Source organism: Procambarus clarkii, chromosome 63, assembly GCF_040958095.1.
Source record: "Procambarus clarkii isolate CNS0578487 chromosome 63, FALCON_Pclarkii_2.0, whole genome shotgun sequence".
Classification (NCBI taxonomy): domain Eukaryota; kingdom Metazoa; phylum Arthropoda; class Malacostraca; order Decapoda; family Cambaridae; genus Procambarus; species Procambarus clarkii.
The window spans coordinates 21402836-21418860 of record NC_091212.1 but is presented as its reverse complement, the minus strand read 5'-3'; the positions used below and the strand labels follow the sequence as shown (position 1 = coordinate 21418860).

General features: G+C 44.2%; 1 protein-coding gene across 1 annotated transcript in view; it reads left to right on the top strand.

Annotated features, from left to right (window-relative positions):
* Positions 1-16025, top strand: part of LOC123769471 (serine-rich adhesin for platelets) — a 177982-nt gene that overhangs the window by 19445 nt on the left and 142512 nt on the right. The gene's annotated exons all lie outside the window — the stretch shown is intronic.

Sequence of the window (16025 nt, the reverse complement as noted above, 5' to 3'; positions counted from 1 at the left end):
GAGTGAAAACAGTGAACACATTTTATCGCTTTTGCGCGCTCCTGGGTAACTCGTTCGCACTTTCTCTGTTTGCTGCGGGTAATTAGCCGGGTTTTTGGAGTTTATATGCATTTAGGGTTGTAGAGAATTCTATTGCGAACACAATGATACAAAATTTAATCTCGTAGGACGAGAATTGAGGTGACAAAGTTGAAGAGAGTATACACTTTTCAGAATTAACGCGCGCTCCCGTGAAACGCTGGGACCCAAATCGCACAGTTGAGGGGTGGCGCGCGGGGTACGCCAAAGTGTTAACTTCTTTTTGGCGATGCAAAATAAAATCCTTTGTGTGCATGCTGGTGTCACCATTCATGCCATCAAGCTGTGGATCCTCACACTCCTCATACTTGCTCTCACATACTGTGGAACTCTCGTCACTTCTTGTACCTTTTGTCATCAATGACAATACATCATCTGCAGCTTCCTCCTAAATACCCTGTATATCTTCATTTTCATCATTTGTGAGGGATGCCTTTGTGTGCAACACAGGATGTGTTTTGGCCAGTGGGAGATTGAATCATCACTCATTGTCAATAACTTGTGATTGAAGATATATGGTGACGTCTGTGGGTCTCAATTTTTTCTAAGATGGCAGATGATTGCTGGAGGCCTCTGGTATTGAACATCCAAGTAAGGACCCATTGGACTTGTACAGTTTTATGCACACATTAAATTGTAAATGGCAATTTGAATGCAGGAGGTAATTGCAGATAGCAATTGTAATTGCTTATGGGTTATTACTAATCCATGAATGTATATAAAGGAAACAACTGAAATTTCTGTCATTTTGTTGTAAAATAAGTGTCTGCCACCGCCGCCAACCTGCGCTGAGATTTTAACCCTTAAGTTGCGCATCGCATCATATGATGCTTTGACCGACTTGCAGTAAATTGCGCATCGCATCATATGATGCTTTGGAGTACTACGCAAGATTTAAACGGCCCGCGGATACACGGGGTTCACTACACCTTCATCAGGGCTCTTGTAAACAGACGCCATTTAAAATAAAATCTTAGGCCAATTTCCCGGGTGTTAGGGGCCTCAGTATTGAGTGAGCTACCAAGCCTGACGCATGCAATATGAGCTCACAGCACTGCTGTTCAGCTTGTGACCACAGCATTGCCTAAAAATGCCATAATATACTTGTTCATGCTATTATGTAGCGATGATATTATTAAAGACGACCCCTGACTGTGATAAAACTGACCAGGGTTCTGATAATAGCAGGATTGTGGTGATATTTAGTGCTGTGCTCCATGGAGGGAGGAGTAATGCTGTGGGAGGGAGGGTGGTGGCGTTGTCTTCTGACTGTGTGTGGCCACCTTTTATTGACTGCACTCAACATACCAGCTTAGTGGTTCGCTGTGGTGAACACAAATGTAGTTACTTATATATAACGTGTGTATAGAGGGTATAAACAGCAATAGGAGTAGGTTGGGAGCCTGCTATTTTGGTGAGGGGCGGTGGCGACGTCTGCACGACTTATCATATTGTTTACTGGTGACCACTGTGGTCTTTGGGCACCATACCAGTTTACTTGTACAAGTATGGTGAATAAAACGGGTAGATACTTCCTAATGTGTGTATATAGCATAATAACACCACAAAGAGTATTGTTGGAGGAGAAATATTAGTGCATCTGGCCTTGAGGGCGGCCGCCACCAGCTGACTGTGTGAGTAGCTACGTCTTTGTGCCTTTACTCACCATACAAGCTTAGATGTACAGTTATGGTGAACAAAACATGTAAATACTTATATATAACGTCTGTATATAAAAGCAAAAAAGTAAAAGTAAGAGGAGAATGGTGGCAAGTCAGGTGAGGGAGGGAGGGAGTGGCAGCCAGTGGCGGACTGCCACTGGATGCCATTGCCACTCAGCATACCAACTTAGTGGTTCGTTACGGTGAACACGAATGTAGATACTTATATATAGCGTCTGTATATAATGAATAAAAGCAAAAACAGTATTGTGGGAGGAGAATGTGGGTGAGTCAGGTGACTTGAGGGAGGGAGGAAGTAGCAGCCAGTGGCGGGCTGCCACTGGCACTGCCACTCAGCATGCCAACTTAGAGGTTCGTTATGGTGAACACGAATGTATATACTTATATATAACGTCTGTATATAGTGAATAAAAGCAAAAACAGTATGGTGGGAGGAGAATGTGGGCGAGTGAGGTGTTGAGGGAGTGAGTGGCTGGCTGGTGTGTGGTGGTCACTCATCGTTACTTTTTGACTCATAATAGCAACTTAGTGGTTCGTTATGGTGAACAAAACATGCAGGTACTTATATACAGCCTGTGTATATAGTGTAATAACCGACAAAGTATTTGTTCACTGTTTGATGAACATAATTGAATCAACAATATGCACACCATATTTTTGAGTACAGCGATGATTCACTCATTTTATTATAAATATATCACACTACACACTATTGAATAATATTACAGCAAAAAAACTACAAAAAATCAATCAGAGACATTGAAATAATTAGGTAATTATCTCTTTGTGGCAACTCCGGCCTGACAGCTGGCGATCAACAGACCGCCTGGGACGCAAGTTGAGTCAGCTACTGATTTTTGCCAGACTTCGCCGCCCTATAGCAGGCAATATATGCCACTTACGATTTTTTATTATTATTTTTCCCATGATCAGTGAACACAAATTAACAGGTTAGGAAGAAAAAGTTTTTTTTTTTTTTTTTGTATGCGCCTGTGGGTGTCAAATGGTATATAGCCATGTGCCATTAAAGGGTTAAACCAGCAAATAGTAGAACCAACTAGGAAGGATAACATGCTGGACCTTATTTTCACCAATAATGATGAATTGATCAGGAACATAATGATTACAAATACCTGTTAATTAGATCACAACTTCAAAACCAGCCCTGATACCCCAGTGGAGAAGATTTCAGAAAATTCAACTTCAATAATAAACAGATAAACTGGGAGCAAATAAACAAAGACTAAACAGAAATAAGCTGGGAAGAACAGCTAGAAAATGCAAACCTGAACCAGTGTCTGGAAGAAATAAGCTCTATAGCACTAGAAATATGCTCAAACTGCATACCCCTAAGAAAAAAGAGGAAGAGATGCAGATTAGAACAGGAATGTTGTTGCCTCTATAGGCGAAGAAAATGAATCGCGGAACAACTTGAGAGTCTCACCCTATCTCAAGAATGGCGAAGAAAGTTAAGTAGAGAAATTGAAAAGAGAGCAAAAGGCCATCGGTGAAATAGAAAGAAATCCGAAATATTTTTTCTCCTATACAAAATCAAGATCAAAAACCACATCTAGTATCTGGCTCCTCACAGATGACGACAAAGAAATGAGCGAGATACTGAGGAAGCAGTACGACTCTGTTTTCAGCGAGCCACTAAAGATTAATAATCCAAATGAATTTTTCATGGATATAATACCAACATCAAATCGTATATCAGACGTCACCCTATCACCACTGGATTTTGAAGAAGCCATAAACATTATGCCTGGGCACTCTGCACCAGGCCCTGAATTCCATATTCACCAAGAATGTAAAAAACCACTATTGCAGGCCCTTCACATTCTTTGTAGACACAGCCTAGATACGGGCATTATCCCTGACATACTAAAAACAACGGAGATAGTACCACTCCATAAAGGAGGAAGTAAGGCACAGGCAAAAAAATTACAGACCGATAGCACTAACATCATACATCATAAAAATCTTTGAGAGAGTGTTAAGAAGTAAGATCACAAAATACATGGAATTACAGCATCTCCATAACCCCGGACAACATGGTTTCAGAACAGGGCGCCCTTGCCTGTCACAGTTGCTAGACCACTATGATATGGCATTAGATGCCATGGAAGACAAACAAAACGCTGATGTAATTTACACAGATTTCGCAAAAGCCTTTGACAATTGTGACCATGGTGTTATTGTACATAAAATGCATTCAAAAGCAATTACTGGAAAAATAGGCAGATGGATCAACAATTTCCTGACTAACAGAACCCAATGTGTGTTAGTCAACAAAATAAAATTGGATCCATCAACCGTGAAGAGTTCAGTTTCCCAGGGTACTGTACATGCTCCAGTACTTTTTCTCATCCTCATATTGGACATAGACAAGGACACAACCTATAGTACTGTATCATCCTTTGCAGATGACACTAGGATTTTCATGAGAGTAGGTAACATAGAGGACACGGCAAACCTCCAATCAGATGTAAATCAGGTCTTTCTATGGGCTACAGAAAATAATATGGTGTTTAACGAAGATAAGTTCCAGTTCATGTGCTACGGAAAAAAAATGAAAATATAAAAATGAAAACCACGTACAAAACTCAGTCAAATCATAACATAGAACGAAAAGGCAATGTAAAGGATTTGGGCGTACTCATGTCAGAAGACCTTACCTTTAAAGAACACAATAAAGTAGCCGTCACAACTGCAAGAAAAATGACAGGTTGGATAACAAGAACCTTTCACACTAGTGATGCTATACCGATGATGATACTCTTCAAGACGCTAGTGGTCTCTAGAGTGGAACACTGCTGCACAATGACAGCCCCTTTCAAAGCTGGAGAAATGGCTGACCTGGAGAGCATGCAGAGATCCTTTACTGCTGGATTCCACTCAGTAAAACATCTAAACTATTGGGACCAACTAAAGAGCCTAAATCTGTATTCTCTTGAGCGCAGGTGGGAGAGGTACATAATAATTTACACATGGAAAATAGTAGAGGGGCTTGTTCCAAACCTGCACACAGAAATAACATCACATGAGACCAGAAGGCATGGCAGGATGTGCAGAATACCCCCGTTAAAGAGCAGAGGTGCAATAGGTAAAGGGACGATGACGTTTCGGTCCGTCCAGGACCATTCTCAAGTCGATTGTGATGAGGAAGTAGATGCAGGCAATAAATAGGCGAGAGAGAGAGGTGAGGAGCAAAGTAAGGTTTAGTAGAGGGGGGATTGTAGTAGGAATAAGAACTGCAGAGGGCCTATTGGCCCATACAAGGTAGCTCCTATTATAACCACCGAATGAGAAGGAGATAGTAATAGAAATAAGAAGAGGATAGCAAGGGAACGTAAGAGAAGACAATGACCAGAAAAAAAGAGAGAGAGAGAGAAAGAAAAGGAAAGAGAAAGAAAGATAAATGGAAGGGTAAGCTTATGTTAGGTCACGTTTGTTAGAAAGTTTAGAGCATTTGAGTATATACTGTGAAAGGGAAGAGTCCACAGCAACAAAGCCAGGACTCAAGTTCATGTTGGGTATATTGTACTCACCTAGTTGTGTTTGCGGGGGTTGAGCTCTGGCTCTTTGGTCCCACCTCTCAACCGTCAATCGACAGGTGTACAGATGTATATTGTGTATTAGAGCCGTTTCAACAAGACGGCGTCTGTGTAGAGTAGAGACAGGAAAGATTATTTTGGAGGAAGACCAATCAATAGGATGATTAGAATCCCTCACATGACAGAAGAGAGCATTGTTAGTGTCTGCAGACTTAACACTTCTCTTGTGTTCTTTAAGTCTGTCATTCAGTGTACGCCAGTTTCGCCAAAGTATTGGAGAGGACAAGACAAACAGGAAATAGAGTAGACACCAACAGCATTAGAAGTAGGAGGAGCAGTGTGAACTAGATTGCTACGAAGTGTGTTAGTTTGTTGAAAGGTGAGCTTTATGTCAAGAGGACGAAAAGGTATTGGTAAAAGTTTTGAGCTCAGATATGAAGGGAAGGTATAGTACAGTGCTACTAGTGTTGGAAGCAGGTTTAGGATGAATGAAATTTCGTTTAGCTTGAGAGTAGGCACTGTTGATGAAATACAAAGGGTAACCAAGGCAAGAGAATGATTTGTAGATAAAGGCAATTTCAGAATCAAGAAACTGAGGGTCGCTGATGCGTAGAGCGCGGAGGAAGAGAGAGACGAGGACATTTTTCTTAAAAGAAGGTGGATGGTAGGAAAAGAAGTGAATGTACATGCCACTATGCATGGGTTTGCGGTAGACAGAGAAAGAGAACCTGGACACAGCTGTGAACGTGAACGTCAAGAAAAGGAAGGAGGGAATTAGATTCCCACTCAACTTTGAAATGGATATAAGGAGCCAGATTGTTAAGAGAGGGAGAGGAAAGGATGAAAAAGATTAAGGTCATGAGGCCATAAAGCAAAAATATCATCAACATAGAGAAGCCAGAGAGAGGGACGAGTATCGGTAGAAGGAAGAACAACAGTTTCGAAGTTTTCCATGTAGAAATTAGCAAGAACAGGGAAGAGAGGGGAACCCATAGCGACACCGAAAGTTTGAGTGTAATATTTACCGTTGAAAGAGAAAGAGTTAGTCAACACAGAGTCTAATGAGTTCGAGGAAAACGTCAGTGGGAAGCGGGAGAGGGAGAAGGCCCTCAGACGCCTTCTGTCTAAGGAAAGAGAGAACGTCATCGAGCGGAACATTAGTGAACAGAGAGTCGACATCAAGATTAAGCACTTTACAAAAGGGTTGCAGGCGCAGTCTTTCTATGAAGTCCTGAGAGTGACGAAGGTGGGTAGGGGAAAAAGTGCCCAGGTAAGGCGTCAGAGTTTTAGCAAGCCAGGAGGCAAGAGGATAGCTGACAGAGCCCCGTGGAGAAATGATAGGGCGAAGAGGAACACCAGGTTCATGAGTTTTAGGAAGACCGTAGAAATAAGGAAGAGAAGGGCATATGACACGGAAACGTTTAATGAGATCAAAGTCAGGAGAACAAAGACTAGAGCTGTCTTAGTACACATAGGGGGAATCGTAGGTGACATATTTTGGTCGCAATAGGGCGGGGAAGTCTGGCAGAAAAGAGGCGTTGACAGAGCAAGTGTCGGAGGTGGTCTGCTCCGCCCAAGCTGTCAGGCGGGAGTTGCCACAAAGATATTATTACCTAATTATTTCAATGTCTCTGATTTTTTCTTAGTTTTTTTGCAGTAATATTATTCAATAGTGTGTAGTGTGATATATTTATATAATAAAATGTGTGAATCATCGCTGTACTCAAAATTATGATGTGCATATTATTGATTAAATTATTATGTTCATAAAACAATAAACAAATACTTTTGCAGTTATTACACTATATACAGAGGTTATATATAAGTATCTGCATGTTTTGTTCACCATAACGGACCACTAAGTTGGTATGGCGAGTCAAATAGCAACGAGGAGTGGCTACCACCAGCCAGCCACCCACCCACTCCCTCCCTCCCTCAACAGCACCTCACTCGCCAACATCATCCTCCCACCATACTCTTTTTTGCTTTTCGTGCGCTAGACCTTCAATCGTATGCACATGTATGTATTGCGCGGTTTCGGGAAAGTTACTCCCATTGTATATGTATGTACTGTATTGCGCAGTTTAAGGGTTAAATCTGGAATAAACTGTCACTTTATGTCCAGATCGAGTGAGGTGGCCCGAAAAATAGAGTTAAAAATCACTAGATGATATATTCGAGCTTGAGAACCAAAGGAAGGTAACCACTAAAGACACGTGGCAAGCTGAACTGATCACGGAAGGAGGGAAGACCTAAGGGAGATGCAAGAGCACTATACTGACCCCGAAGCTCAGAGCGGCAGCTAAGTGCCTCCGTGATATCAAGGACAAGTCACCAATATACGCCATCCTAAAAAAATAAAAAAAAAATAAAAAAACAAGAGAGAGAGATGATTACATTACAAAAATTAACCTTATTTTTTTCGACCAAACAAAATCCTGAGGGTCAAGAGGGATACAACAGCTGAGAGGGATACAACAGCCGAGTTAACCTCCAAGCTGCTAAGGGCTATTTGCCCTTTGACACCCACAGGATCCATATCCCAGGAAAAATAAAAAAAAAATCGTAAGCGGCATATTTTGGCCGCAATAGGGCGGGGAAATCTGGCAAGAAAGAAGCGTTGACTCAGCTAGTGTCGGAGGCGGTCTGGTTCGCCCCAGCTGTCTGGCGGGAGTGTCCACAAAGATTACTGTACCTAATTATTTCAATGTCTCTGATTTTTTTTTTTTTGCAGTTATATTATTCAATAGTGTGTAGTGTAATGTATTTATATAATAAAATGTGTGAATCATCACTGTACTCAAAATTATGATGTGCATATTATTGATTAAATTATTATGTTCATAAAACAATAAACAGATACTTTTGTGGTTATTTCACTATATACACACAGGTTATATATAAGTATCTGCATATTTTATTCACCATAACAGACCACCAAGTTGATATTGTAAGTCAAAAAGCAACGAGCAGTGGCCTGCCAGGCCGCTTGCTACTACTCCCTTCCTTAAAAACTTCTCACTCGCCAGCATCCTCCTCCCACCATATTGTTTTTGCTTTTATTCACTACATACAGACATTATATATAATTATCTACATGTTTTGTTCACCATAACTGTTCATGGCACGAATATACGTGATAAAGCACCTAAATTATTGGGATCGTCTCAAAGCTCTCCAAATGTACTCACTAGAAAGGATACGAAAGAGATACCAAATAATATACACGTGGAAAATACTGGAGGGCCAGGTCCCTAATTTACACAGTAACATAACAACGAACTGGAATGAATGATATGGAAGAAAATGCAGAATAGAACCAGTGAAGAGCAGAGGTGCCACAGGCACAATGTTTCAAATCCAGGGATCCCATCACAATGGTTGAACTCTTCAAATCACTTGTGCTGTCCCGTCTTGAGTACTGTTCAGTACTCACTTCCACATTCAGAGCAGGAGAGATTGCTGAAATATAGGGAGTACAGAGAACATATACGGGATACATAAACGAGATAAAGCATCAAAATTTTTGGGATCGTCTCAAAGCTCTCCAAATGTACTCGCAAGAAAGACGACAGGAGAGAGATCAAATAATATACACATGAAAAATACTGGAGGGCCAGGTCCCAAATCTGTACGGTAAAACAACAATCCTGCTATTTTCAGAATTCTGGTCATTTATATTAAAGTCAGGGATCTTCTGTAATACTATCATTGCTAAATAATACCAGTTACATATATATTTGGCATTTTTTTAGCGATGCTGTGGTCACAAGCTGAACAGCAATGCAGTGAGCCCATGCTGCATGTGCCAGCCTTGGTGGCTCACTCAGTACTGAGGCTCTCACACCTGGGAATGTTGCCCAGGATTTTTTGTTTAAATTGCGTCTGTTTACAAGGGCCCTGAAAAAGGTGATGTGAACCCCGTGTATCTGCAGGCCGTTTAAATCTTGCGTAGTACTCCAAAACTGCATATGCAGTGTTGCGCACTTTTGAGTCAGTTACTCAAAACTTCATTTGCAGTTTTGTGCAGTTTAAGGGTTAAAAACGAAAGTAAACAAACTGGTCGAAACTGTCAACGCGAAAAAGTCCAGACTTTACCAATAAAAAATCACTGGAGAATACAAAGCTGGCTATGCATATGGAAATGTCAAAACCCACAAACTTGGGAATCCACTGAGGCCAATCATCAGCCAGATACCAATGCCCACGTACAAACTGGCTAAACGACTCGACTCGCTGTTGGCACCCTACGTACCGAGTGTGTTTAGCCTAAAGTCGCCGAAGGAATTTGTTGACCTGTTGAGAGGATCACGGGCCGCAGGTGTAAGAGCCTCCCTGGACGTGGAGTCACTGTTCACTAACCCCTAAATTGCGCAAAATGTCATAAGAAGTGTGACATTGAGCTCAGTTTTTAAAAGTTCTGAAACTCTTTTAAATGTATTGTGCATAATCTACTAGGCAAATGCTCAAACTTTGTCTAAATGATACCATCGTAACTTGATAAATGAGAAAATAAAAAATAATTATAAAATTGATTAGCATATGATTAAGCTCAGAAAAGCATATGATTTTCATTTTCATATATTTAGAATATAGGTTTTCAGTATAGTGTACTGTAAAAAAGAAAATTGTCAATGTGGCACTTGAAATATGCATAAATTTAGACAACAAAAATTTATAACTCCAAACGTTTAGAGTTTATGAAAAATCAATTCTATAGGGATTGTAGAACAGACAGCTGTGCACACTATACATAAAAATGGTGAGAATTGTTCAGAAACTAGATTTTTGGATACTGAAGTTGAAATTCTAGTTATAGATATAATTGAAGTTGAAGTTATCGACAATGAATAAGGCAGTTCTAATTCATGAATTTAATTGTATGTTTTAATAAACATTATTTGGCATGCGTACTCGAATATGTGAAAGTTGTAGGTTAACATGTGTTAAAATGAAGTCAAGGAAAAACAAAACAAAAAACAAAATATAGGGATAATTATAATAATTATAATGATTTAGGGGGGATATATTTAGGGTGTACTTTATATAAATAAAATGGCCCTAATCTGGTCCGTAATCATCAAAACAACCTAAAGAAACAAGGAAAATAGTTTGAAATCTGACAAAAAATCAGCCCAAAAAAGATTCAAAGTCCCAAGTTCTGAGAGTTGTGACTGATTTATTTGTTGACCAATTTAATTCTGTCTTCACATAGTTAGGGACGAGTATGCATTCTCCAGGATGTAGAGGTTACAACAAATTCAAATAATAAACAAAAAAGAAAACTAAAACCTAAAAGAAAAAAGTCCCCTAAAAAAAAATATTTTTTTGACATTGTTAAAAGTAACTGATAATAACATTGGACAATGTATTTATATGATATATAACAGAGTAGAGCATAATAACATACTTAATCATTATTATTTGTTTTATTATGTGTTACTCACCAATGCTATAAAGGCACCAGCTGCATATCCACTTTGTGGACACTTCTTACTGTACTGTTCTTCTTCGTGTGTCGGACAGGTGCTTGCATCTCATTAATATTGCATTATCCATCAGTTCCAGTTAATAGGAGCTGTTCTCCTTATCAACAAAACTTTTTTTTTTTTAATATTTGTCTAAAATCAATTTCTGAAAATATTTTGATGAAAGTTTCACAACGCTGAAGCCAATAAGTTGGAGATTTGTTTAACATTTTTAAGTAGTTTTTACATAATTCAAATATTTTTTGTTTCCCTGCCCCCTTATGCTAAGCAGTTTAAGGGCTAATGTGCCCGTGGACGAGACTATAGGAATGATGATGGACAGAGTGTATCGAGATCCGACTAGCATTCCTCTGGACATACCAGAGAGCATATTAAGAAAACTGCTTGAAGTTTGCACAAAAGAGGCACCCTTCTTAAGTCTTGACAGACACATGTATAAGCAAGTGGATGGCGTTGCCATGGGCTCCCTGCTGGGTGTCTTGTTTGCGAACTTTTACATGGGGTACTATTGAGCAGAGTTTTGGTCGTGTTAGACCTAAAACCCGCCATCTACAAGCATGACGTCGCCACACCTCTGACTGTGCAACCCCCCCTTTCTCCTCCCAAGGAATGGGGGAACCCCATACCTCCCCACCAGCTATCCACCCTGCAGTTCTGAGGCTGCAATACCATAACACGCAGAAAACCGCTGACCGGAGAGAGTGAGGGAGGGTTGCTGGGAAGCCTCCAGGTCTCGCCCAGAAAAGGGCATTTCATTATATTCAATGCTGGTTTTCTGGGGGGACCCCCTTCAGCTTCCCGGAGCTACTTACCCAAAGACAAAACAAAAGGGACTTACCTGGGATGCGGTCAGTCCTCGCTCCATAACGCGATGTCTTAACTGGCTGCATCCGCCGACCCAATGCGACACAGGCCCAACTAGGCCCTGGAACATTAACAAGGTAGCAATCAGCCAGGACTCTGTTTGACCTCAAAAAACCCTAAGCCCGAATGTCAGCCCAAGACATGTTACCGAAGACAGCAGCCAATGCAGCAAACTTTCGGACGTTGTGGGCACAAGGATAGACCACAGGCTGATTGGATCGAATAACCCTGCAGACGACCTGGAAGACCAGAACCCTGGAACAGGGTATAAGGGAAACCGGGTCAACCCAAAGCATGTCCTCTGGCCACCGAAGCTGTTGCGCGTAGGTTACGGCTGAAAGCCGCAACTGAACACAACACGTGATGCATCCCCGGCCTGGTCAACCAAGCATCAATAACCCAAGGACCTCTCTGAAAAACAGCAGTCTCATTCTTCACCAGAAAAGGAGATGGCTGCAAACGAACAAACCAAAAGAGCAGAATCCCCTGTGCCGTAGGAGAGCATGAAGCTCCCGGACCCAACCCCCAGAGGCCAATGCCAACAAGAAAAGAGCTTTTGCCTAACAATCCTGAACCAAAGGGGCCACTACAAACCTACAAAATGGTGTAGAAGTAATATCAATGCCGAATGCCAGCTGCAGCGGCTCTGCCAGTGCTGCACGATACGTGGCGACAGTATTCGGCACAAGATGACTGTCCTAGAGCAACCACGAAAGAAAGGACAAGACAACCCTATCAGAGACAGAAGTATACCTTCGAAGGGATTACAAATAATGGAAAGACCACCAGGAAACTTCATACTGCTGCCTAGACGAATTATGCAGGTGGGAAACCATCAATGAAACCACCTACCTGCTCACCATACAAGTGGTGATAGACCCGTGTCAGAAAGACCAGACTTGAAGACTTGAGATCGAACCAGTCACATAACGTACTGGAGCGAGGTGCTGAAAAAGGCAGCGCCATGGGAAGACCCCCGGGTTCTGACACCGAGCAAGCAGCGTCTGAAACCAAGGCTGGATCAGCCACCAAGGAGCCAGAAGGACTACTCTCCCCCAAAGTCTCCATGCAATCTTGGACATGGAGCAACAGCTGATCCGGGTGGGGGGGGAGGTACAGGTAACCCCACCTCGCCCAATCCTGCCTGAAGGCATTGACCCCAACGGCCTCATAGTCGGGAAAGGGCACCATATATACCGCGAACATATATACCGCGAAACGCTTTGATCACGCCGACGCGAAGAGGTCCACTTCCAAAGGCCCGTATATCCGGCAGAGCCAACTGAATGAGTTGGCGTCGACCGTTCATTCCGTGGACAGGGGAATGAACCGAGAGCCAAACCCTGAGAACTCAGCAGACTAGTCACCCGAAGCGACTTGCCCCAAAGAGCCAAGAATCACATCAAATTCCCGCGGTTCAGGCGAAGAATCGTCCGGGAGCAGTCCAAATGGAGCCGGATCGTCGATTCGGGAGCAACCCGCATTCTCCGAAATGACATCTACACAACTGCTAACTCTCACACCGTGCTGTGAGCCCGACGGAAGGACGGATCCCACCGCCCCTTGCTGGTTTGGTGATCACTGGTCACAAAGCCCCAGCCAAGAAACGATGCATTCGTGAATACATCGAGCGAGGGCTTGGGTAGGTGCCAAGGCACTGAACCCCGAAAAATCCGAAGAGGAAGCCAGCGATGCAGCAGCCGACGCAAACCCCCCGGAGGCCAAACCCAGCGATTGCGAGAGGCGGAAGGGACATTCCCGAAGGACCCAGAACAACCGATGAAGCCAAACCTGACTTAGCGGGTAGACCATAATGGCAAAGTTCAGGCTCCCGCACAAAGCCTCTCAGAAACAGGCGAAGGCGGGACTCTAGAGAGAGAGAGAGAGAGAGAGAGACAGAGAGAGAGAGAGACAGAGAGAGAGAGAGACAGAGAGAGACAGAGAGAGAGAGAGACAGAGAGACAGAGAGACAGAGAGACAGAGAGAGACAGAGACACAGACAGAGACAGACAGAGACAGAGAGACAGACAGACAGACAGAGACAGAGAGACAGACAGACAGACAGAGAGAGAGAGAGAGAGAGACAGAGAGAGAGAGAGAGACAGAGAGAGAGAGAGAGAGAGAGAGACAGAGAGAGAGAGAGACAGAGACAGAGACAGAGAGAGAGAGACAGAGAGGTGAGAGAGACAGACAGAGAGAGACAGACAGAGAGACAGACAGACAGACAGACAGACAGACACAGACAGACAGACAGACAGACAAGGAAGCGGTCCGAGCGTCCCACACAAGACCCAGCCAAGACTGAACCTGAGTGGGAACCAGATGGAACTTCCTCCAGTTCACCAGGAACCCGAACCCAAACCCGGTGAGCTGAGAAAGAACCAAATCCCTAGCGAGCAGACATGCGAACTGGCTGGGATCTCACACCAACCAGTCGTTGAGGTACGCCTGAATGCAAACCCCTAAGAAACGCAGACGAGCCACCACAACCCGGGTAAGGCGGGTGAAAATGCAAAGTGCCCGATTCAAGCTGAATGGAAGGCAAAGAAAGCTGTAACCCTGACGCCCCACAAACAGAGCCAGTCCCTGAACCCTGGATGAATCGGGATGTGCCAATACGTGTCCTCGAGGTCCAGGGATGCCATCCAAGCGCCTGGCTCCAAGAGAAGATGGACCTGGGACAGAGTAGTCATCCGGAAGGAGGGGCAACAAACCTATGGGTTCAGACGGGACAAGTCCAGAATGAACCTGAGGTTTGCGCAGTCCCATTTCAGAATCGGAATCAGGCGGGAAACCCACTGGAGGGACGAGGTCGTGTCAACCACGCCCAAGCGGACCCACTCAGAGATGACCTGACAGAGTACAGGAGAAGAGGCCTGTCCCGCCAACCCTGAACCCCCTGATAGAGGAAGGGCTAACCAACGCCACCACAGGCCGCTCGAAACGACTCGAAAGGTCCACAAATTGTGGGACCAGGCGTGAGCAAACAGTGCGCGCCTCCCCCTCCATAGCCCTGTCAATGGGACGAACCACGTAAGGGCCCCACACCCTTTACAGAAACCCAACCTGCGCACAGACCGATCACCACGCCGACCAGACGAAGATGGTTCCAAAGGCTGCGCTGGCTCCGAAACTGGCACCACTGGCCTTCCACGATGGGAGGAACACAGAGCCCTGGCACAACCCTTCCAGGAAGACCCTCCCCCGAGAACCAACAAATCCAACATGGAACAGCAACTAGAAGCTGCTGCCTGCAGATACTGCACAACCCCAGACTCTGCAAACAGCAACGGGCAAAGAAGACGAAGAAATCTTAAGAGCCAGGGCCCAAGCGGATTCCACAGAGGAAGCAAGCACCGCTTGCCGACAAGCGAGGCAGGAAGCAAAACGCAGCGACACCACATCCCGCAGGATTGGCACGAACAGCTTCAAAAGAGCAGCCAATGCACGCACTGCTGAGGCCAACGCACCAGACCCAGGAGTGGCCCCAGGTGCCTCCACATCGTTCTCAAGCCAGTCCGAGGACAGTTCAAGAAGGTAAAAGAATCGCAAGATCGAAGCCAACAGGCCACGGGCGCACATGTTTTCAGCGACCAATGCAGCCAAATGGGAAGGAACCTGCACATGAAGCTGCACCACACAAACGTCCCGAGGAAGGGCAGGGTAGAACAAGCACACATTGAGGTGTTCAAACTATCCCCCAGGAAAACCTGGCCACCATATGAGCCTAGTGCCACTCAAGTGTGCAGGACCAACAGAACGAATGCCATGCATCTAAGAAGAAAATGGGGCAGTTCAGGACGATTTCGGAATCTCATAACGAACCCAGTAGGGACAGGAAGATCCATACACGAAAGGAGGAGGATCCTTTATGACGGCTTAATCCGAGTCGCGCATGAGGTAAGCCGCCATGGCCTCCCGCACCACGTGGGGTGGGATGTGGGAGGCCAAAAACCTCTGGAAAGATGGGACCGAAGAACGAAAGGTAGACGCTAAATCCAACTCTTACAAAGATGGGGAAAGAGAGAACCCCACACCATGTAACACCAAGCCCTGCTCAAAGGGTACAAAAACTAAAGCTGGGTCCAATGGGGCCAAAGGGCCCCAAGTCAACCCCTTCTCCGCCCCGGGAACCTCACCACGAGGACCCGGGGCTGAGTGGTCCTCCAAAGCCCCTGCCTCAAAAGAAAAACCAGGAGCAGCCAAAAAATCAGGAACGAAGGGGGCTCACTGGTCAGACCCAGAAGCTCCAGCTGGAGGACCAGGCTCGAATGCCTCCATTGCCACACCGGAAGGGGCATCCCCCGAAACCACCCGAGTCTTAAAGTCAACTAAACCCTGCCCTAATTCCTAAA